General features: G+C 36.7%; 1 long non-coding RNA gene across 1 annotated transcript in view; it reads right to left on the reverse strand.

The window, feature by feature from the left end:
* LOC103146628 (uncharacterized) overlaps nucleotides 1-26,386 on the reverse strand; it is a 121,881-nt gene that overhangs the window by 40,292 nt on the left and 55,203 nt on the right. The gene's annotated exons all lie outside the window — the stretch shown is intronic.

Raw genomic sequence — 26,386 nt, forward strand, 5'->3', positions numbered from 1 at the left:
CAGCAGCTACTGTTCTGAAAACTATCCGATAGGAATTATTTATAACAGGTAGATTCAGGGAACATAATTAATTAAAAGATGCTCTTAATTAACAGCCGCAATCAATTGGGATCATTATCAGCTCTGCTGGTGGTATCACAGGAAGGTCTACATCTCTAAAACATGCAAGCATGTGTACACACACACACACACACACACACACACACACACACACACACACGCACACACATATTCTGCCTTCTTATTTAGATTTAGAAGATGGTCACATGAGTAAGACTGAAAACGACTCTTCACAAACAGTGCACTCACTTTGATGGATTCCAAACAGTCCTGTTTGCAGTTTGCCTGGAGGATGTTCATATCCAACCTGACACACAAACTCGGTCTCTCAGAAAAAATAAATATGAAAGTTTTTTTTTTCTGAATAATTTTAAAATTAAAGTGAGTTGAAAGTGAATTAAATTAATTAAAATAAAACTGTCAGTGTTTTGATGAAGCAGTACTCCACAAAGCAAGACATTCCCCCAGAGCTATACCAGAAGAAAGACTTAAAAATAAGAGAATGGATTATTACTTCATGCTTTCAGATACATACACAAACATAAATTGTGTATAAATTCTGTACAGTAGAGTAGTGCAAAGTCTAATTTAATTTTAGAAATGCTAAATCCAAGTCCTTAAACCTGCAGCAGTGATAACAGAGCCTGGAAGCATTATGGTCTAGTAAACATTTTCAGTCAAATCTGAGATCCACCAAAGTGTTTTTCCAACCCCTGTGGGATTATTGCTCTGCTTGGTGAAATTAGCAGCACCATCTTGAAAAGCATCCAGAGGGCTAATCTATAATTGATTACAACAGATGAATATGTGCACTGGCACATTTTGGCTAATAAAAATGCTACACCGTCTGGTATGATAATTGTGAGAGAACCGCATTTTCAAGGTGACATAAAGTAGAAAAATTCAATCTATACAGTAATGAAAAGGAAATAGTTTGACTATGTTTGACGGTTTTTTTGTTCTGGTTGCCTGAATGATTTTCATTCTTGGTTCTCAAATTGTGATCCAATTAAACCTGGTACTTAATCTCACTTCAGTGGTTCTGAGGAAAAAGTTTGGTACCAATATTAAAAACTTTTCAAAGGTAAATAAAAACAGAACTCTGAAAATTATTATTTTTTCTTACCACAGATATGGAAATAAAATGAAACCCACTCAACCTTGTTAAAGTTCCAAACTCGAAAACCAAGATTTTTTTTTTTTAAATTTACATGCTCAGTAACTACTTTTAGTACTATTAGCACAAACTGATAGTAACAGATTATAAATCCTCAAACTCTAACGCATGTAATGCTGCTAGTACTTGTGCGGCCTTAAGTTGTTTTCAGATGAAAACGTGGCCAAATTATTTAAAGGTAGAAAACATTTGAATCGCCGGGGATGCGGTGTCCATAACCAGTTAATTTTGGTCTCTACTTCATCAGACATCTATTAAAAGATAAGTACAGAGGAGAACATTTAGAGAACTCCTTATGAACACTGAATTAAGAATATGTGCTGTTGGCTGCTCATGGTCTATTTACCTCTAAAGTACTTAAATTTGGAAATTAGATGAAACCAAACCTTTCTTAACGAGCTTTTTTAAGTTTGAAAACCAGTGAGATTTGCTAATTGATGCATTCAGTAACCAAGCTAACTACCATCAGCAAAACATGCTAATAAAGTATTCTACTGCGTTCTGTACCTTCAAATACTGTAGCAGCAAATTCACTGAAAGAGGTTTTATAGAAGTTGCTAAAAAATTCTGTGTAAGAGCATTTTTGGATTTTAAGGTCAAACTTTTTGTTTTGAAAATATTTAAATTCTGGCAATCTTTTTATTTTTTTCTCAAAACAACAACAACAACAAAAATTCACATTTAAATGTTAACACATGCACAGTATCCCTCATCCAACAATGCATATTGACTTTTCTTTTTTTGACATTTATTGAACAATGCAAGGTGATGGAGAACAAATTCTCATTTCCAGCCATGTCTTTATAATAGTGAAGCAAAACAAACACATGAAGCTACAATAATGTACTATAATGTCTGCCAGCTTACTACTCTGGTACTTATATAAAATGTTGGGAGTGTCACTGCACTACAGCAATATTATTTATCTCACATCTGGACTCTTTAAAAAGAAACATATCTGATGGTCAGCTGGATTTGATGGTGCAGGAGGATGGGCACTTATTCACTGGGTTCTTAGTAAATCTGGTTCAGCAGGCGTTTGGTGAGCATCAGACAGTGGGAACATGGCATCACAGGCCATGAAAAGCTGCCTCCCTCAGGATGCTGTCCAACAGGGTGAATAAAAGTTCTGGGATTTACTCAAACTGCCAGATCTGGACTGAAATCAGAGGTGGAGAGGTTGCCTGTTATAAGGACTGAGGTTCAGGCGATTAGTGAGTAATAATGCAATGTTCACGTCAGCAGGGATGAATTTTATCTGAGCACCGTTCAAAAAACTAACTACTTTCTTTAGCTTTCTCTAATTTTTTAGGACAATTTGTCAGTCTGAGGAGTAAAAATCAATGCGAGAATCCTTATTTACAGCGTTTCTCGACCGGATGGGGACACAACTTCTAGTTCTCTCTCCATACATGTATTTAAAATAGTTAGTTATATGTTACCCTGAGAAAAGTGCTGGATTAATAAAAACAGCAAAAATACAGTTATAGCAACATGTGATAAAATGACCCAGTTATAATTCACAGCCAATGATATATGGTTGAATTTGTCAGCATGGTGAAGGTTGCACACCTTAAGCAGGAGAAAATGGAAGCAAGTTCGTAGGAGTCTGCGCGCTCTTCTTGGAGGGATTTTACCCAGATGTCAAAGTGAGGTTACGGCCACAACTCAGCTCAGCTGCTGGGTGCCACTTCAAACATTCTGTTTCTCTATGTGGGTGTGTATTTATGTGTGTGTCAGCACACTCACCAGTGGAGCTTTCATCTGCACACCTATGGTGAGACACGGTGGGGAGGCCTTGGCTACCCAGTGTTCGCACACACATGTACACGCACACATGCATCCGCGCTCACAGGCCTGGGGGTGCATATTTAGCAGCCATGCCTCAATCCTGATGTGCTACGGAGTGTTAGGAGGGTAAAATGCTTAGGAATGTCTTCACCAACTAAATTGACTATCACAGCGAATTGATGTTGTAATCTAACTACAGAAAAAAAAAAATAGAGACAGATGAAGCCTTAAGCTGTGCAAACACACAAATAAACAAAATCTGTGTACGGATGCCACATTAGCACATTAGTACGGATTCCAGGTTTTACGTCACAGCTGCGGTAGTTTAGCTACATTTATATCAATCCAGAAATTAGGGATTTTATGCTATTTTGTTCCAGGAGATTAGTGATAAAGTGAAATCAAAATTTTTATGTTTGTCTGTCTATAATGCTTCTTAAAAAATCCCTCAATACATGTTGACTTTATTTAATGGGTATAATATTAATGATACTTTCTAATTTTATATATTTTATCCTTATATTTATTTTTTCCCCTGATTTCACTGTGTATTTTTGCAAACTAAATTAAAAATAATTTCACTATCATAATTTCAGATATAACCAGTTTATCTGGCCAAAGAGCTGAAGTCCTTAAAGATCTCATCAGGAAGCAAATTACAGAACATTAAAGTTCCTCACATACAGATTCCTATAAACACAGAAGAATAATTAAATTTTCTTCTGAAAAGGCCAGGTCTATAAAAATACATCAAAAGTGATAGATTTAAAAAGGCCAGGAATTTTCATAATAACATATAACTATCACACCAGGTGAGACAGAGAAAGATGTTAGACAGACCGAGATACAGCAGCTCTCGGTCGTCTGACGACAATAACGGATCCTTCACTGGCGCTGAATCGTAGTGTTCAGACCCTTTTGTTCATTTTCTTCTCTATCGGGTCGTTTTTGTGACAGTTGGGTGCCTCTATTTGGTGCCAATTACAGATTGTTCGCTCATGGTATGGCACTGGGACTCAAGGCTATAGAGTCTCTGGCCCCCATAGCTCCCAATTTACCCATCAAACACTCCAGTCCACAGTCTGACCCCTGCTCTTTAATAACTGTCTTTCTGTTTATTTTCTTTCTTCGTTTTTATTTATTTTTTTAATAAATATAAAATTCCTAGTGGGTTTAAATATTTTAAATAAAGGCAAAATACATTTTTAAAATGTCATGCAAAAGTAAAAATAATAAAAAAAAATGCACATTTTTATCAAGCAGTTTGTTTTTTTCTGTGCAAATTAGTTTTTTGACATACACCACCAAATCCAAATTTGGACTTTATGTAGAGTCCACTAGTGAATCAGTTCTGTGGGCAACTGTCGACTCAACCAACCCTCAGGATCTCAAGCTGCTCTGATCTTCTGATCTTTTCCCTTTTTGACATCTTTTTGATACTTGCTGTGCTTTCATATTACTAACCAAGCGTCTTCTTTCTGTTGCTGTTTATTTTGCTGCACGACTAGCTATTTTTCAACTAATTGCTGCAGAAAACTGCTTTTACTTACAAGGTCATTATAAATCAATTTTATGATCATGAGCTTATTAGGAGCAATATTAAAAATGATAGACGATGTCCTGTGAACAGTCTGTTGTTGTCCACTTTACTGACATGCTGCACAAATAAGTAGATAATTTGTAAATATTAAATATTATTAATCTCAATAAATATTAAAATGAAATTTGCTTTGAGGTTTGGACATAATGACGAGATGCACAAATTGATTTAGTCTTTAAATGATTATAATCACCAAGAGAGAATTTTGTAACTATTAGAAAAGTAACAGAAATACAACAAGTGAAAGATGATGCGACAGACAAATTCAGAACCTCATAATAAAGCTTTTCACAGCTTTTATAATTCTGTTATTCTAGATATAATAACCGTATATTATGTGACCCTGATTTAGTGCCGGGGAAAAGACGAGAAACATGAGAAAAATCTCAAAACATCTCAGTACAGTAATTGTTGTTGACAAGAAAACTGAAAGTCAGATTTTCAACATGTTTCTCTCATTACAAATGCAGTAGTTGCACAAAGCACAGACTGACTTGTATACAAAAAAAAATACAAAACAAAACCTGAGTGCTTGGTTATAGGATAAAAATAAAAAAAGTAGTTGATGACATGAAATATTAATTATTTTTCTTCTTTCTCTGGTGAAAGCAACCAGTTTGAGAACAAACAAGCCTAATATTGTTGGATGTAGCCACTTTTACACCATTCCTCTAGCTGTGCATTGCACCTCATGTTCAGGACACACACTACATGTGAGACATGCCGTGTGTGTACACATGACATGAGAGAGACAGGCAGAGATGCAGCTGGCTACTCCCTCCGACTTTCTCTCTCGCACAAACACACACGTGTGTACACACATCTGCAAGCAAACTAAAGTATGGCACCCCTTGAGGGTCAAACTACAGGGGGTTTGTCCCAATTAGCACAGTCAAGGTGTTGGAGAAGACACACTGAGGGATCAGGTAACAGTAGCTAGGAACACACTGAGCCAGAATGCTGGCTAACTGCTAACTAGCCTACTTCACAGGCACAGCTTGACTTTTTTTCAGAAAAACACTTTCATCCAACAGGCACTTTAGATTAGACTCGGGTATTAACATGACTTCTGAAAAAATTATCGCCAAGGACACCAAAGAGAACAGCAATCGCCAAAGGATATAATGGTATATATTAAGAAATAACATTTCTACACAACTAATACCTTCCCTCCATATTGCATAAGTGCAATTATGGAAACTGTATGTGTCTTTGCAGCTCACCACCTGCTTTATTTTACTGCAACATCTGGTGCTTCTAATAACAACATGACACTTTTATCAAACCGGTAAAATGAATGTTTACCAGTCATGTAATTTATCAATGATTTACATCAGTATCACAACAGTAACTGCAGCAAAACAGCATAGCGCCCAGTTTATAGCTTTTATATTTAATTGACTGGTTCTGAGTAATCACGCTCTGTGCCCAAAGAGAAAAAGGAAAACTGCACACGGTTAGAGCCAGCTGTAAGGACATTTACTCACTAAGGATGAGTTTTTAATCCAGGTTCCTTTATAATCTCCTGTAATGTTGCATTCCTATGTGGAGGAGCGCAAAATTATACTTTTCTTACATATTTAGTTGCCCACAGTCTAGTTAAGTAATTGAAGATTTTCGTGAAATTTTACTCAAAATCAGTTTTTATAAATCATTAGAAGGGTAGCAGAAGAAGGTAATAGATTCAATGTTTCTGATATAAGACAGGAGAAACTATGCTAACAAGAAAAGGTAACTTCAGAATTTAATTGACACATAAATTAATTAAATGCAGAGGAGCAATGTGGCTGAAGAATAATACCAACAAAAACTGACTGACTTTACACCAACTGTCACTGGTGACACTAAATAATTGTGACATTGTTGAAAAGAATGTCTGATGAAATAAAACCAAGCATAAAATAAATGTGTCCTTCTGCAGTCCAGTTTCATGTTTCTCTGTCCAGGTCCAGAAGTTTTATATAAACGTTAATCCCTCTGAATGCAAAGGGAACAGGAAAGCAACACCTGGAAGGTTAGCTAAAACATCACTATGTTCATTCACAGATGCTAATGTTGGCTGCCCAAAACCAATTTTTTATTTGTACTTTATTAAAAGCCATGCGCACTGACAGTACTAAGAAGAGAAACACAGGTTGTAAGCATCAGCCAGTTCTGATTATATGCATGAATACACAAGACTGTGATCTAATAATACTGCAAGTTGTGCATATCGGATTTAAAAACAAAAATCCTTAAACAGTTGATGACAATACTCCAAAGGCTTTTATTTTCTAGTTCAAAGACAAAGACCTGAATGTATGGAGGGGTATGAAAACAAGATACTGAAATCTGTTTCCTACCAAATGTAAACCTTTAAAAACTCAAATTTACTCAGAATCATTTAAGATTAATATATAAAAAAAATAAGACTGTGACAAGCCCGCCTTTTTTCCAACCCCATTTTTCTTTCACATAAAAATAATCTTGCCATTTCAAATCCTTGCAAGCAATTCAAAGAGGTTTACACAAAGCAGGTCGAACACTGTTAAGGTGTTTTTTTATGAGAGACAGTCCAAAAAAAATAACTTGAATCAGAAATATAAAATACCACAAACACAGGTCACCATCCTTCAGGCTTTGCCTTCTGAAGTCTGTGACAATATAAAGCTACTTGTTTGATGCATATTTCAATCACCCTGCCAAATTCTTCTCAAGAAGAATATATATAAAGCATGCCTGTTGCTTTAGGGACAATGAGCAAGAACCCCTAAATATATTATACTGTATTTTATGTACCAAATGCTCCCTCAAAATGCCTCACACCAAACAAGCCTGAAGCATCAGACAGCAGAGAGTTGACCAGTAACACAACCGTGTTCAAAATATCTTCATGTCCTAATGCCGAATTGAATTAGGCAAATTTTAAAATTAAATACAACTAACTCAATGTTAGAGGGACAACCTTAAATCCCTTCTCCTGTCTTGCTCTCTTTCTCTGTTCCTGCATTTCTGCTTTTTTTTTTTTTGGTGAGCCTGCTTTCAAAGAGTGTCAACTTTCATTATGGGGACTAAAATTACCATGACAGGAATCTGCACAAACAAGGAAATCCTTAACAATGAGGGCTACAAGCTATCTAGTTTTAACAAGCACCCTTCACAATAAGCATCTGGAAGCTTTAGAAGCCATTTTTCACTGTGTCTATGTGTGCAGTGTCCCAGTCATATGTTCATTATACCGTTAGCTGGAATGCCATTACTTATTGATGGTACTCCTGTTTAAAATGCAGCATCACAGCAGTAGGTTGGACAATGTTTTCATGAAGACACACACACACACACACACACACACACACACACACACACACACACACACACACACACGTTCCCCATTTCATATTTAAGTTAATTCAAGTGTTGAGCCACAAGAAATCTGCAATCCATAATCAAAATTCATAAGTATGTATTTATTTAACTTTTTATCTACTTTCTTTGTATTTTCAATGCAAAGAAATCAATAACATAAATGCTGCATGTTATTAATGGGTTTAAACAGCACAGCTGTTTTAATCTTAATTACATCTTTACCTTAAATGTGTTTCTGTACATAATAATTTGAGTCATTTCTGACACAATATCTGCTTTCTCCCATTTTGCATAATGTTCCTGCAATGCTCACCTGTCTATTCTCTGTTTATTATTGCACCGCTCTCCTCTTTGTCACAGTTAGTTTCTGCTCTTGGGTCCTTTATTAAATATGGAAACGTGGTGAAAACAGCAAATCTCTCTTTACACAAAGGTTGCTTCTGTTTTCCTTGAGATCTGACCTGTTTTCCTGTGTCTGCTCTGTTTTTGCCACCTTCTTCTGAATGGGAGAATCATTGTCCCTCACAGCCGGAGCTGCACTCATACAGCCTCAGAGAGTCTGAGTTAACCCTACTGGGCAGGTAGAGATTATGCAATTTATGTCCCATTGATTTTGGTCAAGCGAACAATAGAAGGAACAGGAATCTGCGAATTAGGCCTTGACCTAATACCACTAAATGAAGTAATGAGTTAGCTTTAAAAGTCATTTTATAAACTGAGTTTATAATTTTATCTAAATTAATGTAAAGCCAGCTGTTCTTAGAGGAACGGAGGGCACCACGAATACCAACGAACAAAGCAGACGACTCAGGGAGAACATGGTGAATGAGTTAAAACAGGGCTGTGTTAGAAAACAATATCCCAAGCTTTAAACCTTTCAGACAGACTCCAAAACTACCAACAATTAGCCATCAATCTGAAGTGACAAGCAGAACAGAAACAGAGCAGCAACCGAGAGGCCTACAGTAACATTGGTACTGCCCTTCACAAATGGACAAATGGGGCTTTTATGTAAGAATGAAAAGAAGAGAGTCAGAAACCTCCAGTTTAAATTTTGCCTCCAGCTGTGTAGGGGACACGACAATCATGTGGAACAAGGCTCTGTGGTCAGATGGACCCCAAATTTGACTTAACTGAAAACACTAACGCTGCACGTCACCATGACGGTTTTAAACATAGTGGTAGCACAATTCTGTGGATATGATTTTTTTTCCTTGAGCAGGGTCAGAGAAACGGGTCGCCGTTTATGGGAAGATGGATGGTGCTAAATTCAGGGTCATCCTGAAAGAAATCCTGCTTGAGGCAAAACAAAGGAGACTGGGGCAGAGACTCACCTTTCTGTAACAGACAACTACCCTAAATTTAAAGGTCCCCAGATGTCAAAGACTCCTAGAGACATACCCCAAAAGACTTGTAGCTTTAAATGGGCAGTACTTTGTATTTTCCAGGCACATAATGCCATTTCATACCACTATCAGGTAACTATTTTACCTTCAATTGCTACAAAAATGCTGCAGCTATCAAAGTTCCTACATTTCTAGCACATTGTCAAAACAATGCTTCTCATTATGCTGTTAATCGTACTTAGGAGAGTTGGACTGGAAGGTAGTTCCTATGATAAGCTCCCAGTTCCACCAGGTGTTTGCTAATTTCTGATGCCACTGATCTGATGGAGCAAAGTGGGGAAGGCGACACAAAATATAATAAAATCCTTGAATGGATTTTGAATCGTTTTGCTGCATGTTGTGGCTATGAGTCTGAAAATGCAACTATAAAATCAGCTACATTATAAGTTGATTTTAATCATACTCCCTGCCTCTTTTTAGCTGCAGCTAAAACACATAGTATTCACTCAGACGAAATGAATACAAAACAGTTTTTTTTAAAGATTCCAATTTGTAAAAGGTTTGAAAATATGTCCTTTTTCCTTTCAATTATGCCCTACTTTGTGTCAGTCTGACTCATAAAATCCTAATAAAATACGCTCAAGCTTGTGGTTATAATTTGACACCATTTTAAAAAGTTCAAGCAGTATGAAAGATTTTCTTTCTACTGTCTCATTAGAAGCAGCAAATGTCCTGTCAGAGCCTGAAAAAAAAATCTTCGACAACTTACTGTAAAATGATTCAAGCTATACAAGGCATGCAGTAAGTAGGAACACACATTTTGAGCAGGTATGTCGAGTAATCTGACAGTGGAACGCTGACCATCCCTCCTAATGCGTAACTAGATTACCCTCATGGTCCTTTGTCTGTTTTTACATTATACTCTCTGCAGATAAGCCTCTGATTTGCACTGTAATCCTCTACTTGGCATGGCAGGCAAGCAGACTACCTGCCTCTGAACTGTAGTCTGTGTCTGTCAACTTGCTTTGTTTCTCTGGATGTATGACTCAAAGTGTGTGTTAGTGTGGCATTACGGATGCGTGCACCCGAGACTAGTGAGTGTGCATGAACATCCTTGGCTGCATTTCATTTCAAGACACAGGGTTCATCTGGCAATGGCACGGTCCCAGGTGTTACTTAGAATTAAGTGAGACTACACACACACATGCAAACACACACACACCCACACACACACACAATGGTGGACATTGTTTAGATTACTTCCAATCTGTCTGCACATAGAAAAGCCCCGATTTGATCAAACATGCATACAGCTTGTGGTTCTCCATGGGAGAGTTTCGGTTTATAGTTTAATAGAATAGAAAGCAGTCAGCTGTATTCATTAGACATCAGAGGGCAAATTTACTACCTTAGTAGGGATTTCTCTTATCCTGCAAAAAAAAAAAAAAGAGTGTAATTAAAAAGCATAATAATACCATATTATTTTCCTAATGGACCTGTGAATTCAACATTGCGCAATAGGGGAACACAAACAGCTTGTTAGTGGCACAACAAATATTTTTTTACAACCAAATGAAAAAGCCTGTAATGTAAAAACCGGGATCTTTGAAATGTGACATCATTGAACATATTTCTGGCAAAGTTGTCGATATAAATTTAAATCAAAGCCATTCAAGTTTCTGAATGGGTTCACTCTTGTTTATCAAGACGAGGACTTTTGTGCTACTTTGACGAACTGGCGAAATACATGTAGCCATAGCATGGAGAAGCTTACTTTTCAATTTACATGCATGCAAACGGACAACTCTGCAATAAAAAAGAAAAAAAAAGGTATATTCCATGTGGACTTTACTTTTTAGAAATGCAGTGAGTAGTGAACTATAGCATTTTGATCTGAATATTTCTGGTAATACACAGGAGACCATTCTCATTGTTTTCCTCAGGGTCTGTACATATTTGTTGGTAAAAAAAAAAGAGCCATGAATGTATCTTGGGAGCGTGAACAGATTTGTCATCAGAAACTGTTACAGCTGTAGAGCTGTAACAGTAAAGCTTTAGATCTTGCATTTGTTGTTAATGCACACAATGAAATATTGAGAGAAATTGCTGCATCAACAAATATGGGAAGTTATAAGTTTCATGGCTTCACCTAGTTAGAATTATTTAAACTATTTACAGCTTTGACTAGGAGAACTAATAGTTACTGTTTGGGAAAATACAAAATTAAAAAAAAAAGATCAGCTTGTGCTCCAAATATGTGTTGTTACCCAAATAACAACACATATTTCATGTCCATAAAGTCCAGAGTTCCTGATCAGAGGCTGTGCTTGGTGGAGGAGGCTTTGGGCTCTCGATTGGTACTTATGGATGTAACACAGTGTCCTCTGCTGATGTCAGGTAGTGCTTTTCTAAAAATGTAACACTATAATTACCCGAAGGTTAGGAAAAAACAAATCCAAATGCCCGTTTGGTACAAATCTAACCACAAAAAAATACTGATTCTTTTGTTTCACAGACTCACTGATGACTCCATGGAATGGCCTCTACCATCCTACAGTTTATATTATTAATTTTATTTAAAAAAATAAATAATTGTGTATAATTCTGTTGAGTTTTTACATTCAGTGCTCAAGTTTGATGTGCGACCGCAGTAAAACTGAAGGATTCTGCCTGGAATAACAAAACAATTGCATTTCTTAAAATATATATATATATCATGCTATCTACCAAGGTCCAGAAGGCGTTCCCCGTCTCTTCCCTGATGCCTCCTTCAGGCTTCAGCCTCCTCTGAGTTTTGAGCAGAACTAGGCAGAGCCAGGAAATTAATAGCAGCATGAACAAATGGAGAAAAATATGCCAAGCAATGACTAGTTAGCGCTGATTTACTCAGACATAAACTAAATAAGCAGAAACTACGAGAGCAAACAGGATCTTGTCCAGTATAATCTAAAATATAATCTTGGGTAGAGGAATGACAGCAGGACTCCAGGTCAGTTCACTTCTTTGACCATTGGTGCTTTAATTTATTTAATTTTGTTTCTTCTTTCTTTCATCTTGCACCTGTAAACAAACCATTTCATACCCATGCCTGAATGGGACAAGACAAACTGACATCCATTGATTTGTCTTTGAAGTTTAGTGTTTCCAGATAATTTAAGTAAATAGTTTATTATATCCTAAGGCTTTGAATTGGATCTTATTCCCACTTATTTTAGTTCTGATCACCATTTGGGCCAGTTAACTCTTAAAATTATGACAAAGATTGTCAAAAGCCCAAAACTATAATATTCATTGGAGTTATATGACCACATTTTCTTTGAGTAGACTCTGAACAAATAGAATTAAATGACTTTAAATCAATGGTTGTCAAGACGGTAGGTGCAAATGGACGCCTGACCGGTACAAAACTTCCCACAGCAATTGCCTCAATTTTTGTACCAAATAAGAGTGGAACAAAAAGACCACAATGACAAGACATGAAACATCAAAGGGGGGAAATGATCAAGATCAAACTGGAAACTAGATCCACAGAGCCGTCAGAATGATCAGTATGAAAGAAGCGCATGATCAGAAGATTCATAAATAACAAATGTTCTGCAGCTGGAGCATTTAAAAGTTGACCAGAACAGTCTTTCAGAGCAAACAATAAGGTATCATCATCACCTCCTCACAGCTGCAGACTCCAGTGATAGTCATGTCCTGAAAGTTCAGCTGCAAAAGCATTTCAATTATTCACATTTACTACCCATTTCCATCAACACCTGACATCTTTTTTTTTTTTTTTCGCAAAGTGCCTTGAGGCAATATTTGTTGTGGATTGGTGCTGCAGAAGTAAACTACATGCAGAAAATATGCAAGGCTTGTTTTGCTCTGTCAACCACTGCAGATGACATGAAATGTCCGTCTATTAAATTCTGCCTCTCTGGGGTCGGGTCACGTGGGCAGCAGCCTGAACAGAAAGGTCCAAACTTCCCTGTCCCAGTCACTTGGGTCAGTTCCTACTGGGAACACAGGCCCTCAGATTATCCCAGAGTATGATTGATAGATTGAGCCCATTTGATCATAATTATCTTAACCAGTCTGAAATTGCAGATGACCAAATATCCATGCCAAATGTTCTTCTATCAAATGTAATTTGGGTTTGAATGAAAACAATCTAGGGCCATTTAAGAATCTATTTTCCAGAGCTAAATGTGAACAAACCTAAGTTTACCCTACACATTTTAAAACTAAATGCTGAAGGCAAATCTGCTTTTGAAAACAGCTCTATCTTTCTGGAATGATGTATTATGTAGGAAATTAAAGAAAAAACCACCATCATTTATGTAAATGTATGTAAATTGAAAAGGGCGTGGCAAGTGATTGCTTACCCAGCACTGCACAATAGAAACCAAAGACACTTCTTTCAATTTTAAGCAAAATCAACAAGGTCCAATGGAATACAAGCCTGACCTGATGATCAAGAAATATAGATCAATAAAAGAATCAGATTCCAGATGCAAGTGAAGAAAGTGAACTTCTTCTGTCTTACGTTTTCTAGGCACATCGCATGGAGAAGAGACCCTGGGATAGAACATGCTGGAGGGACTACACATCCCTTCTGTTCTGGGAACACCTTGTTATCCCTCAGAATGAGCAGGAGAAAGTTACCAGAGAGAGAAATGTCTGAGTCCTGCTTCCGGATGTGTTTTTTTATCTGACCGGATCTCAGAATAAGGGTAGACAACGGATTGATTAATGGCACACTGAACATGTTTCCTGTCTATTGTGGTACAGCAAAATATTGTATTAGGTATATCTGAAATTCTGCATTAGTAGCTACATATAAAAGTTTTATAATCTGATACTTTTATTTAAAAGATTAAGGCTTTTTATCTCCAAGCGTCTCCAAGCGAAATGCTTAACATCCATCATCTTTTACAATGATTTGCATTCCTTTCTGATTTAGTCACATGTTGTTCTCAAAGCTTGGAGGAGTCCCTTATCAGGACATGAATTTGACTTTTCAGTTGATTCTATTTAAAAAACAAAAATAAAAAGTAAAAGATTTTTCTCTGTATATTTCTTTGTCAAGTATTTTCATAACAGCTGCAAATTGCTCCCATTTACAGGTGTGTTTGTTTCTCTGTGTGTTTTAGAAAATCTGCTGCATAAACAAGCAGAAATAAACCAAATAGTGCAGGCAAAACATTTGCAAAACAAAAAAAAAAAAGAACAGGAGATTGCTTTGTTTCATGAATTCCCCATACAGTGTATGAGTCATTTTGGTGGCACTGCTTTAAGAAACAAAATGTCCACTTTTGATTTGTAACATTAGAATAAAAGCATTTCCCTCAGGAGTGCCCACAAGCTTGTTTTGCTTGATGGCTAGTGATCAAATCCTTCAGCTGCAGTGGGTTCTGGAGCTTCTTGTCCCATTAATTTTTGTAATTTAATTTCTTTTTTTATTCACCAAGTTTTGAATCATCCATCGAAGAAGCGAGCAGAAAACTTCTAACCTTTTTAGAAAGTAAACTTTTTGTACAGACCAGTTTTTGCTCTGAGTTTAAGACGCATCTTTATCCAGACAGTGGAACATGTTGCTTGTCATGAAGCTTTCAGTTGGTGTAAATGCTCTGTTTACAACTGGATATATATTTTTATTATCAAGTTAAATTGTAACAATTAACTCAATTATAGTATCAAATTCAAACTATATCTTTCCATCATCTAAAATTGTTATTCTTGCAGGGTCACGGGTTGGTACATAACTTACTTATTAGGAGTCTATACAGGCTGATAAAAGACAATATGCTGTTTCTTATAGCCACTAACATCATTGTTGGTGCTGGGAACAAACACAGGATCTCTAAAAATACCAGTAGGAGATTAATTCATTGGAGTTTTTTTCCTCATGTCTAAATGTGCATGATAATAATGAACCTCATTCATCTGAAGTTTATTCAAGCCTCTATTCATAGTTTTGGGGTCAGTTGCAACTAGAAATGAAGAACTTGAGTTGAAGCCAAAACATCAGTTTGGCCTAGGATGTTGTGCTGGAAAAAAAAAAAAAAAAAAAACACATTCTCTGCACCAAGAAAACGGCGTGAAACTGCAAATGATTCAAGATTCTTAACAGCTCAACTTAAACTAAAAAAATAAATAAAATCATAGGAGGCCACTATCACAATTAAACCTTTAGGAACACAGGGGGGTTTATTTAAATAGTCAGTGGGAAGCCATGAGTGTGAAAAGCACAGCTTTTGTATGATTATAAAAAGGTCCAAGACTATCTATTAGCACAATACAAAGTATGCGGTTTGTACAATGAGAAATGCTTGATATAATCCTACTGTGTATAAATACATTACTTTTATATTAGCTGTTACTACAGACATAATCCATAGACAAAGACAGATCACAAAACTATAGAGTTGTTATGATAATTTGTCCTTGATATGCAAAAATGAAAAGTTTTTATCAGAGCACTGCTACTATAGCATCCGTTGGCTTCCTTGAAATATGAGCAGTTTTGCTAAAGGCTCTAATTGCTGATCATTATAGCATATATAGGGGGTCTTTGACTTTATTAGTGTGGGTTTTTGTTCCAATTCCATTGTTTATGTCTTTAACTCTGCTTGTTCATACTAATTTCTACATCATTTACCTGTGTATGAGAGCCCACAGTCGAAACCTTGTGCAGCGTGTGCAAAAGTGTGAGAGGAAGTTATTGCTGGTATAAATCAAGCCCTGTAATTGGTTGGGAGCCTCAGCAGGAGGTCACTCCTTAGGCTGCTACTAATTGGCCACCAGCAGTGAAGTGCGACACACAGTTGGTCCAAAGTAGAAGTCATTCAGCACAAGCCTGCCAACAGGTGTGCATAATTTGTGTTAGATAAGTGTGTTTTCTATCCTTATGTCATTATGTGTGTGTGCGTGGAGCATGAGAGTGTATTACATTACCTTGTTTTCACTCTACCTCAGGTACACCAGTTAAACATTGTGTTTGTTTGTATGCTTTTGCAACACATTCGAGTGATGGGGTCACACCAACATGAGCGGTTTTGACTTGAAGAGCATTGTTTTTGGTCTGATCCATCACAAAGTCCATTTTTAGAAATGCTCTCTTTACTTCTGGCTTGGCCAATTTGTATTGCAAAATTTAGCCTGGATGTTTTCTATGGTGGCTGTTCACACCTGTATTTCATTGCGGGTGATTTTCGCTTGGAGATGTGCTCTCACAGCTGGAGAAGTGAAGCAGGGGCATGAGGGGGCATTTTTCTGCAGCTCCCAGGAGGTAGAAAATGATAAGAAACTGGTGTTGCCATCTTATTTTTCTTTAAAACACACTGTGAATAGCAGATGAACCTCCTTGTAATTTCCACAGCAGATGCATCTGAAGAAAAAAGTAACATACAAATCTGATGGAAAGGAAATAATCAAACGACTTCACTCAGCATTAACAGTTTCTCACTGCAGTCCAAGAGATTATTTATAACTGTAACTAGCAAAAACTAGCAAAATAAAAGCTTTCAAGCAACACATTTTCAGCAGCTGCCCTACGTGCTGATGGACATATTCTCTTAAAACATTTCCCAACACATTTCCTTTGTTATCATCACGTACTTGACCAATCACATCACATCTTGGACATTGAGGTTCTGGAACTTTCCATTGGATAAAACAGACTAAAGCAATATAATGCTGTTATACTGCATGGAGTATAAAACTGGTCATGGGCTGAATCAAGAACTGTCATTTTTAACTGAGTTCTTTACCACTGTTGGTCTTCTAACATCTTCCAGGTGTGGTAATATATGTTAGACTAAACATTTAGATTAAATTCCAATTTCCAGATGCTGTGCAGATAAGATAACAGATCAGGATTGTGAAGCTTTCACAAACAATGCCTGTTTAAAACACTGTCAACAAACTAAGGTGCTGATATTGGGTTACCTGTTTACATTGATGCTGAACTTGAAGGCTCTCCATGCAATATAGTCCTTAACAAAACCACAGAATAACAAGAGCATCAAGCAGTATCTGGGTCTCTCTTAAAGGCAAAAACTGTGTTCAATCAGTTCAAATCCTGAGTTCAAATCATTCCAAATACCCACTGATCCAATTAATTATTTACTGCAGTCTAATCAGTTAACAAAAGGCCATTCACACCTTCCCATAGTGAAGCTAACACAGTTTAATCAATCAATTTCTTTGCCTTCATTAAGCATTGATGAATATTTAAACTGTGGCGCATTGCTAAAGGTTCCTGTGGGTTTTATTCACATCACTATGATTGACCTATGTATAAATGTGTGACTCTTGGTGTGTGTGTATGTGTACCTAATGTTTGCATGTGTAAGGAACATCACACTACTTTCTGTAAATGAAGTAACAGAAGGAGTTGGATGAAGGATAGAGTTAGAGAGAAATGCTATAAAATCAGAAAGGTTTAAAATGACTGCTTCTGCACCAACCTCAGGTGTGAATGTACATTTCACTTCAAGCCTTTCTTTTTTACCTTAACAATCTTGCCATGTTCCCAGACTGGAGGCATTGTTCCCTTTGCCATCAGTCTATCATGAAAATATAACTGCTGGGCAAAAAAGGGGGATGAAAACCAGAAGGGATTTGGACTTTTTAATATTGCTACCTACTCTTCCTGGCTTCTTTTCGTCTAACAAAACAAAAACACAATCAGTGCAGAGTATGTGTCCCCTTCTCTTTAAGGAGAAACTGCTGAGAGTTAAGTATGTCTCCATAGCTACTGTAAACAACTCCTCTAACTTGCATGTAACTTTCATGACCTTTATATGTCTAGACATACTAATAGCCATGTGTAGATTGGTCAACTAGACCCCCAAGTCGCCTAAGTTCTTACATAGCTCACACCAGTGGCATTTATTTATATCTAAACCTACTTGTGCACGGTCTCATGATCAACAAGCATATTTTGAATGTCTTGCAACAACCTTGGCAATGAAAGACTGAAGACAATTGTGGTTACATGCAGTCTCAGAAAATTAGTAGCACCCTGGAGAAGAAGTTAGCCGATGGCAGTGCCTGCTGACACAGCAGGCCAATGAGAACCACCCCCTGAGACACTCGGGAACAACATTCCTGTGGCGTGGCTTGTTTCACAGTTGGTGAGGCAGTTGGTGAGGCATTTCAGCACAAAACTACAGAATAAGAATTGACAATAGATCTAAAACATGTTGCAACCTCTCTGAAATTTCTTAATTTATCTAATTTAGTTTTGAATTGTCTCATGCGATTCAATTTGACCAGATTATTATCTGTGGCATGCTGCATGACACACCTATAGTGATCGTCACTTGAATTCACAGGTTCAGGCATCAAACGCTAGAATTACTCTGACTACAAAATGTATGGAATTTGTTTACTTTTAAAGGTTTATCTCACAAAATTAAAATGCTGAGACATGTTGACGCCTCTCATAAGAGCTTTAAAATAATCAGCGGAGGTTGTGAGGAGTCAGATCCAGAAGGTCGCAGCAGCCCCAGCGGGACAGACATAAAGTGCCATCACTGTCAGTAGCTGCCTTTCCATTGACCATATAATTGTGCAATTGGACATTTCCAAAATAAATTTGCTTAATGGAAACGCCATTCTTGAAAAAACTTTTGTTTGTAAGTTTTGGCGCTAGAATAATGTGATTTCTTGAACTTTACAAAATGGCAATGGAAACACTTCTCTGCATCACACATCACATAATCAACAACCGGATGTTGTCACTGACTCAAACCAGAAAAGAGCCAGTGGAAGAAGTTGGAGGATGATGGATGACATGTTTTTCAATTACTTATTGCATGAACAAACTTATTCACATGTGATTTTAATTGCATTCCTTATTTAATGGAAACACCATAACTTTTCAACATGGGCGGAATGGAGACAGCAAGTGAAGCGCAGGAGAAGCAGCCCTATATGTCAATGAGGGACAAGGTAAGATGTACGGCACCAAGCCCAATTCCCCGACACAGCCACACCACCATTTCTCTCCAGTAACAGGAGCGCCATTTAAAGCGGGTTTTGGTGTATAACAATCATGGCTGATATTTCAAATCATTTGAAATGAATTTTAGCAACAAGAACCTGGATTTTCTCCCAATAATGTAAACATTCTTACTGTGTTTTTACAGGTGTAGATGCAAAAAAATAACAGATACATTTGTTTATGTATATGTACATACATGTACATAAATAGATGCACTTATGTTCATCTAGTATATCATCACCTTTTTTTTTTACAATTTAGGTTAAAACGAAACCATGTAAAATACAATTAAAAAATCTCTCTAGATGTGTAGATTGGAGAAACATTTGAACAGTTTCTCAAGAAAAATGTAAAAGGTTTATTTCAGGTGTGCTTGATGCTGTTAAATTATCCTGAACATTCGACATGGAGCTAGATTGCTTGCCTGACACATAACTACCAAGAGTTTTGAAGAGAAGTCTTTTGAAAGAACAATCATGTTCCACTTAAATTTTAGCTCTAAAAAGGAGCCCAGTAGAACATAATGACACACATTAAATAGCTGACAGGAGTTACATATGGTGTAAAGTTGGACCTGCTTTTAGCCTTCCAAGCTCTTGAAAATATTAGAGCACCTTAATGACAAAGGGAAAAAATATCTATTTTCCACAGACACATGTTTTATCCACCTTATTTCTAAGGTTCCTATATAAACCTGAAGTTTCCTTTCAGTTATTTCAGGAAAAACGGGGTCATATGGGCAGAAAATCAGAGTTTGATCATACAAAATCCGTTTTTATTCTTTTAAAATAGAAACATAGCTATATTCCATATAGCTTGTATATTTTTTCAACTCAGTTAAAATGAGAGCTGCCACAATTTGAAAAAAAAATCACCTAAATTAAAACAAATAATGAATTTTGAATATCTCATGCAGCAAAAATACTTTTAAAGGGAGTTTTGTGCGATCTGTCTGAAAGTGTCAGGTAGGTATTTTATGTCCGTATTTATTTTTGCTTTGTTTCAAGCTTAATTTCAATAAATCTCTGCAAAATTAGTTCTATGTGGATTTCTCTATGTCTGTGCTGCAGGATGTAACCAAATGTCAATCTCTGTTTTTCTTTTCTCCAAGTGTGAAACATCTGTGTCAATTAGAAAAAACAAATGAAGATGGCGGGGCTGCACAGTGGCGCAGTTGGTAGAGCTTGCAGCAAGAAGGTTCTGGGTTCGATTCCTGGCCCCGGTCTTTCTGCATGGAGTTTGCATGTTCTCCTTGTGCATGCATGGGTTCTCTCCGGGTACTCCGGTTTCCTCCCACAGTCCCAAAACATGACTGTCAGGTTAATTGGCCTCTCCAAATTGCCCCTAGGTGTGAGTGTGTGTGTGCATGGTTGTGTGTCTCCGTATTGCCCTGCGACAGACTGTTTGACCTGTCCAGGTGACCCCGCCTCTCGCCCGGAACGATACCTGGAGAGGCACCAGCAACCCTCCCGACCCCACTGAGGGACAAGGGTGTAAAGAAAATGGATGGATGGATGGATGGAAATGAAGATGGCATAAAGGGAAAAAGTGCGGTAAAAAATACTGCAAGACGTTCTGTGAGTTCAGTTTGTTTTGTATGAAGCATGTTCATCAAAGTGAACGGACAGATCTCCTGTCATCAACAAAAACAATCTGATGGCATCCTCACTGATTTTACTTCCATCTAAAGGGAACAACACAGCGTTTTCTGATAAAATGCCTTTAGATAACAGGAATGTCTGTCATCTCAAGACAACATTCTGACAAACAAAATATTAAATTACCATAATAAAGATGTAGAATAAATAAAACCTGTATTTAGTTTTGATTGACCCGTAAGATCAGTCAAAATGAGTAGATTATCCATTTTCTACAGACATAAAATAGTATTTTGGGTTTAGTTTTAGTTTCATGCACTTCAGAGATCAGCTTCTCTGCTACATGATGTTCAGGCTTTCCCCGGATAACCTGATTTGAATAGGACTTAAATATTTAACAATTGCGGTATGTGTTAATATAGTCCATCCTTCTGTCTCGCTGGCTCAGACACAGAAAACCTCGGAGAATTTCTGAAAGAAAGCGATAACATCTCAATAGCTTATTCCCCCTTTTCCACTAAATGCTGCAAAGCAGAAACGTGTTTCTGCAGAGCAGCAAACCAAGAAGGAGACCTCTGGCTCCAAAGGATGACCTCGCACTGTAGTGAAGATAAGGATTTAGTTTTTATGATGGAGATAAGAATAGCTAAGAAGCTGAGTGTCACAAAAAAAAACTAAAATAAGAAGTCTGACTGAAAAACATGATGACCTGAAGTCCAAATAGTCCAAAGAACTGATGCTTCATTCTTACCAGTTGTTTGTATATTTTTTCATTTTCCTACTGCAATGTTTAAACTCCTTTTGTCCAACAGGTTTTGACGAATGTTCATTTTTATAATATTTAGTCATTCTTGTTAAACATTTAGAAAAATGAAATCCAAGATGTTCAGCAGCAAATTTGCACATGCTGAAAAATATGGTAAAATGTCATATAGAAATATATTTTTTAGGAATATATTTATAAGAAATATATATGTTCTTTTATTTAATTTTTTGGGGGGGATTTTAAGGGTTTGAATTTTTAACTCTAAGTACACTTATTTCAAAATGAAAGGTATTTTCAGTGTATAACTAACTCGTTTTCATGCAACCATCAATTGCAGTGAAGAATATTTTTTAAATAGGGCTGTTTGTGACAAAAAAAAAACATAAACCAAAGAGCTAAGTTCCATAACATCTTCTCTATTTTTTTCCTACTTGTCCTTGCTATGGATGTAACATGTGAAACTTTTAATAAATTGGAGACAAGTAAGTCAAGTAAGTAAAACGATCTTTATCTCAAGTAGATAAAAACATATATTTTAATATAAATCTTATTCTAATCTTCTATAAACCTGAAGTTTAAAATATGCCAAATAAAAATACAATACAGCTTTTTTTCTCACTGTCTAAAGCTAACTCAAACCAAACATATCTTGTTTTAGGTCAGTTAGAATAGTTATTTTTATTTGCTAAATGCCAAATAAAGACAGAAATAATAAGTCAGAAATCTGGCCTGGGTCTTTCTGCATGGAGTTTGAATGTTCTCTCTGTGCATGCATGATTCTCTAGGTTCCTCCCGCTGTCCAAAAACATGACTTCTAGGTTAATTGTTCTCAGGTATGAGGGTGTGTGTACTGTTGTTTGTGACGGACTGGCGACGTATCCAGGCTGTTCATCACCTCTCGCCTAACAACTGCTTCCTGGATTTTGCCTTCTCCTCCCAGGTGGACATTGTTCAACATGCTGCATTTCCTGTTGCTGTGATTCACACATATTAGCATGAAATGCTTTCTAAACACTGATAGATTTCTGCTGGTTTCCTGACATTTTTTCCCCCCACAAGCTTTTCTTCATGTGTTCAATATTCTCTTAATGTCTCATCCTGTTGTTGCTTTCAACATGTTCTCGGTTATTTTTGTATTTCTTTTACAACTCTTTTTACAATCTGTTTCCACTTTTTCTATTGATGCAGTTAGTTTGCTTAATTGTGCTTGATGTTTCTAACTTCCATTGTGCTTGCCTACGCTTACTCATACTTCAACAAGCTGCAGGTCCAGGGATCAAACAGCTTCTCTGCCGCTGAGCTGCACCACCATCCCCTGTTGGGAGACTGCGGATGGGAATAGCTGCTCATTTTTACAAGGATAACATGATGGTACGTTTCATTCCATCGGTCAAAAGGTTGAGTGTAGTGAGCTCAGAGAAAGGAGGAAGACATCATTTTTTGTGTTTTTCCACTTGACTTTTAAATACTTAATAATTACAGAGGTGTCCACTACAGGTCTGGCTGGTTTGTTTGGCACAGGATCAATAGTGGCATCTTTAAACTGTGCTGATAAAGTGCTGCCGTGATACAGCTGGATGATAGGGACAAAAAATACCATATTTCAATAATTATCATGATGTAGTTTCAAATTAAAGTCTAGTTTCAAATGATAACCATAGACATTTATTTAAGAAATGTTCAAAAAATAAACACTGTGATGTTATTTCACTTTATCTTTGGCTGCTGCTGAAGATAATTCGTGGTCCTGGTATCAAAACATTACTACTGGATGTTTTGTGTTTGTAATAAAATGGCTGAAAAGGGAGAGTTCTTGTCAAACTAACATCTCCATAACTCCAAGACTTCTCCCTAAGCTTCTGATTCGCTCAGGTGAAACGGTTTTGATGACAGTGACATCACCTCTACACTTCTCTGTCCAACAGACTGCACAGTATAAATCATATTAATGTGAAAATTACTATTGTTGACTGTAATCTCAATCCACAAAAAATCTGGATACGCAGATGACATTTGAGCCAATTTAATAATTCTGTAGCTGGTTTGATGCCTGAAGTGGACATATTGGTATTTGGACAAAAACAGTACACAATTGTCAGAACTGAAATCTTTGCCAGCCATGATAAAATGGCCAGAATGAACAATTTCAAACTCACTGAACAGCTCAGACATGGCTAACTTGGTCTTATCTCTGCAGTAGATGAATGCAGCCCTCTCCCCCCTGCCCAGAGTTGAGTCTGAAGGAGGACCAGAATTACATTATTATGCATTCCACAGTGACTTCTTGCAAATGTTTTACGTTATTGATTCCCATTTTGAATTTCACAAAAGATCTCTGCTTCTCCGTTTGCATGCAGCATGTTAGTCACAGCTTTCAGTATGTAGCCAGGTTAGAACAAAAGCACAACCTCTCACCCGCAGCTGAATGTGTAATGCATCTTCTTCTGTAAATAAACCATATTTGTTTAGTTATGTTCTTGTTTCTGATGAAGGACAATAGTGAGAAATGGAAAATTTAGCTTTCATCCAAGCCCAGATTCAGCTCCTTTTGCCCATTTCTGGGTCTTTGTTTGCATCTCATCCATTGCACAAAGTTGAGTTCATGTTTTCTCTTCTTATTTACATTTTCTACAGACATTTCAACAATGCACCTGATTACCAGCAGTAGCTCATAATCATTTCTTACCATGTAACAACAAAAGCTTGGACTTCTGTACATACTTGTACTACCATTTCAAAACTTACAAATGTGTAGAAAAATAAAACTGTTAAAAGCTAAAATAAAACGATTAACTCAACAAGTGTAGAAGTCAAACCGTAGGATATAGAGAACAACATGTTACTAATAAAGTAACTTATGTTGCTATAACTGATCCATAGTCATCTCTTTGCAAGTTAAGGTAAATATTATTAACAACTGACAGATTATCCAAATACTTTTTCCACTCCATTGTTCATTTCTTTATTCGGTCTTTATACTCTTGTCTGTATCAAGGCAGACTCATTCCGAAACTTCCTGGATCCTGGAAAGAAAATAACTAATTTTCCACTCTCCACATTCATCATATTACTACAACATAGGATTAAACTGGCCAATTATTTTAACATAAAGGCCTTTATATATTTCAAATGGAAAAAGAATATATAATATTCCAGAAATATACAGAAAAAGGTAGCTGTTTCAGTCAAACTAATCCTCATTTTCTTTGGGTTTTGCGGGTGACCAGGTTCAGTCAGGAGATTAAAAGTGAACTAAGCTTTAACTCCTTTGTATGAATAAGACTAAAGGTAGAAAAGATTCTCAATAGAAATACATGTGGGGCTTTTTGTACAAGCGTATTTAAAAGGATTATTGAATGAATGTTATTAATCACTGAGCTTCATGGCATTTTAGTGGTACAATTCTTAGCATTTCAATAACATGTCCAATAAAGTATTTTTAGTTTTTTAATGTATATCAAATTATATTTGTTTATTCATTTATATACTTAAGTTCGTGATCGTTGCTTCAGTGTTTGTTTCAGTTCTATAAACATAAAAAAATCCATGTTATTAATTTGTTAAAAACGTAAGTAGCCAGCAGCATATGATCAATTAGTCTCAAAAACATTCGGTGAGCTTGAATGAATATTTAAATTTTGAAAACTTGACATCAGTAACAAATATAGAAAGAGAGAATGATGAAGGTATTTACTCAGTATAATTTATAGATCCTAGTTCGCTCTACTGTTCACTCTAAGCCTATTTCCATCCATTTTGTAATCTGTACTCACTGAAGGACAGTTGAAATAATACACCCTCTGAAAGGATGACAAAAACATCTGATAAAGCAAACAACAAGTCACATCACAACCAGATGAAGATAACTGCTGTAAAATCTATTTAAATAACTTTGTTCTCAGAGAGAGGAATGATATAAAGCTGAATTCATTCTCCTGTCAAAACCAACGCATTGTCAAAGCTGCAGGAAAACTCTGTCTTTTAAAGTAATACTAAAAGTAATTTGAGTACGAGCATGTATCGTCAGTGAGGTCCAAGAATTTCACACTTTCATAACAAATCAAATGTGTCCCAATTCTGATTTTTTTTCACCCCAAAAAGCGTCCAATTTGTGCCACTTCCATATGTGATACTAATTTCAATACGTATTCAATAGTTTCCAAAGCATCTGCAGTCAGAACAGTCATGTTGTGTTTTACTAATTGACATGAGACATGTATCATAATTCTGTACCAGAAGAAGCGAGTTGTGGTAAAGTACAATGGCTAAAGGAAGTAGTGCTGACACCCTTAACTTTATTAGTGCCAAAACTGTCAGCTGCTCAACAACTTTAAAACTGATCCATAGACAGTGGCATCCATTATTATTACTTCAGTAAACAGCGTGCTGCTTTGCGATGTCTACGCTCTTCTTCTGCGCATGCAGGTCGCTTTGGGGTCATAAACTGTTAACACAAACATCTGATTGCAGCTGCATTTAATTAGTAGTAAGAACACCCACACACAAAAAATTACGATTTCAGCAACAAATTGGAATTGAGTGTAGCGACCTGCTGTGTGAAGTACATATTTAGGCCAATCTGGGGGACATTTCTGGGCCCTCGACTGATTTTATGTAGTATCAAAAGCAGTTCAAGCATGGTATATATTTGGCCCACAAGCTCAGGCAATTCATACAGATGGAGACGGTTTTCTTAGCTAGCGCAT

Source organism: Poecilia formosa, unplaced genomic scaffold (genome assembly GCF_000485575.1).
Source record: "Poecilia formosa unplaced genomic scaffold, Poecilia_formosa-5.1.2 Scaffold164, whole genome shotgun sequence".
NCBI classification, from domain to species: Eukaryota; Metazoa; Chordata; class Actinopteri; order Cyprinodontiformes; family Poeciliidae; genus Poecilia; species Poecilia formosa.